Genomic DNA, 3,495 nt, shown 5'->3' with positions numbered 1-3,495 from the left:
GTAAGTCAATATTTTCTTTTTCAAATATATAACATCTGAAGGTATCTTATAAATTAATCTATATTGTTAACTTATCCAAGTATAATAAATTTAGATGTGTATAATCTAGACATATATTGTCACACCCCAAACCTTGGTGGAGGATCCGCATATGATGCTCGATCAAGCAAACTAGCTCTACATGAAGACGTGAAAATGGGAAAAGCATAGAATCGAATTGAAACCATTTTATAACATACATTCATTGAGCACATTTTCATATAAGGGCATTTTTAGTTCAAAACATTATGGACATAAGACAACCATAGGGAGATATACCATAAACCTATACATATCTTGAGACTCGACCTAGGGTCTAGTAGTAACACGGCGATTAGAATTCCGAAGGACTCCAACCAAGCCTCTTAGCATAACATTCATGAGCATACATAAGGTACTTGAAATAAATAAACAAGAATCTGGATACGGAAGCAAAATCTCAAATAGAATATAAGTCTCGAGCTCAGAAACGACAACATAGACTCTTCTGCTATCTAACATGCTCTAATGACTTGATGGAGGTATAAGACAAGCTCCTAGCTCACCCATATAAAAACAGTAAGAAGATGAAGTAAAAAATGTCAAAGTAAGAAATAAGTGTCATGTCCTCGAACTGTGAGGACTCACCAACAAGAAGCTAATAGTAGGACTCTAGCCACGAGCGAGAGGAGGATGAACATGATCGTCGGTCCCTACATTATGATACAATCTAGGAAAAAGTATGAGTTAGTACATGGAGTTCACTAAGTATGTGAGAATATGCATGAATAATAAGCATAGGACATAGTCAATATGAATCATGGATGCAAGACCAATATCATCAAAAACATGAGTACACATAAAACATTAACATCATTTATCTCATAGGTCAATGCATCAAAAAACTTTCATACTCATCATAGAACTCATAACTCAACTGAAACTGTGTGGGATAGGAAGTTTAAATGACATATAAGACCATGCAAGCTGATACATGGAATTCGATGACTCCTGCATCGAGACATGGGAGGGTACCTTGCCAAGGCATACTCCATAAGCAACTCTTTCACTTGGCTATGTGGATCCACTAGATTTTCCATATTGGCATATATAAACCTACGCAGGCAACGTAATTTGGGACTAAAGGTTGCTACTAGGATTTTTTTGGATAACTAACTGCGTTATCGGACCGAACCGCTTCTAAAGTCCTCTCGGTGATTAGTCAATATAATAACGGAACTCATAAAACATGATCATAGACATCATAGAGAAAGATAGTAACTACCTATCAATCAATCTTTACAAAACGTCATAAAATAGTTCATATAACATCATCATAGTTAAATTATAAGATTATCTCATCTATCCTATAACTCATGTAATGTGGTATAGGTTTTCCATCATTACATATCTTTGATCATAAACATCTTTAGGGACTTAACTTGCCCTATCATTAACTTTGCTTGAAACATCATAAAATTATCATTCATAAACTTCTTTGCATAAAGCATCCTTAATTCATAGCATAAAGCTTTCATAGAATATAATTTGAAAATCATGATCATGTCTCATAAATCATACTTGAAACTAGCATATATCATGGGTCATTGAAATTCAACTTTAAATCATGCAATATGATGTGAATTATGCATAATTAGGCTAATAATATTGAAGAATATCATAATTGAGAAGATCCAATGAAGATCATGCAATTAGGACTTTTACTTGAAGAAATCATAAGAGAATTGAGAAGAGATCTTTGGGATTCCATGGGTTAAAGGAACACATGGATGAAGTCCCACATACCTTAACCTTGATTAGCCCTAAATTGTAGAGATTGAAAGCTTGACCTTGAAGAACCCTTTTTGGATTTTCTTGAGGGAGAAGAAAACCTTGAGAGAAAACTTGATAGAGAGGGTTTTGGAATTTGGGAATTATGGAGAGAATAGGACTGTTAGAAAACATTAGGGCAGTTAATAGATAGGAACTTAGTCCCTAAAACCGTCCACATTCATTAATGAGATATAGGGAAAATACTAGAATGATCCTCTTAAAACTGAAAACTGGGACTACACGGAGGACCTACCACGGTCTGTGTAACTCACCACGGTCCGTGGTGGTGATCATGGAGTTAGACTTGAACATGTGGAAAAAGGTCTTGAAAGAGGGATGCCACCACGGGACACACCATGGCCCGTTAAGAGTACCACGGTCCGTGGTGGTCTTCTGTGGTAATTGACTTGGAGAAGAAATCTTGGGATTTCAGGGAAGAGTTTCAGGACTTCCTCCACGGATACCTTCACGGTCTGTGGAGGTCTCTACGGTTTGTGAACCATACACGTGGTGCAGGGTCTGTAGGATAATCTCACCATGGAGGCCATTATTGTCCATGGTTCGCACCCCATCTCGTGGTGGTCCCTCGTGGTCCTCACCTATGAAACCCAATGGAAAGAGTGTGGACCACGATGGCCCATCACGGCTAGTGGTCCCTTTCACGGTCCTTAGTGGGTCTCGTGAAGGCCACTTAGTGCCAAAATTGTGTTTTCCTTAGATTTTATCTTTTGTTCCTCGTTTTCTGACTTTCCAACTTTTGGGGTCTTACAATTATTGTCTATGAAGCCTCTAAGACATATCATAAGTAGTAGAAATGTTAGTACAAGTCCCGACGTACCCAAAATATCAACAAATACATAACACAACAAAACACCTCGAATGGCAGCTCACCAATAACAACTGAAGCATGTGTGGAACGTTGATTTGGAGTCATACCGTCCTAAGAATCTGTATTTGCATCATACAAACGATACAGTGCCCCTTGCAAAAGGGGCGTGACTACCGTGGAATAGCACTCTTATGATAAAGCATGTCTTGATATAATGAAAAAAGAAGGCAAGCGAAGACAATAATATGACATTCCATCATAACTGGTACATAAGGAAGATTTGGTAATACTTGACATCAAAATACGTTTTACTAAATATAAATGAACACAAAGTACTTTAGTGAGAGTTAATCTAGTCGCTTACACAACCATGTGTATACATGGAGTACGATCTCAATCAGCTAAGCCATCTCACCATATTTTCAATGTGATAGACATATTCATAATTTTTGGTAGGAGTGGATCCATAACATATAATCCTAATTGGGGAACCAAAGGAGTGGCCTAAATCAGCAAAATGGTCCTTTTTCTATGTTACCATACGTAGTTTAGGTCACTTGATACATGAGCAAATATCTTCTCAGTTAACCAAACGATACTCCCAAAATATTTAATAATAATAGTATACGGCTCATTGGCCCCTTTTCACAAGTATTAAATTGTGTGGCTCTTATTCCTATATATAATATCCTTTATGATCACGTCATGAAACATAAGCATAAATGAAAGCCCTTTCAAAGTCATGTAAACATATATATACATAAAATCTTTTGAAGTATTATGAATAACATGAAGACACTTGGGCACTATCGTCA

This window comes from Solanum dulcamara, chromosome 6, assembly GCF_947179165.1.
Source record: "Solanum dulcamara chromosome 6, daSolDulc1.2, whole genome shotgun sequence".
Taxonomy (NCBI): Eukaryota; Viridiplantae; Streptophyta; class Magnoliopsida; order Solanales; family Solanaceae; genus Solanum; species Solanum dulcamara.
This window is presented reverse-complemented; position numbering follows the sequence as displayed.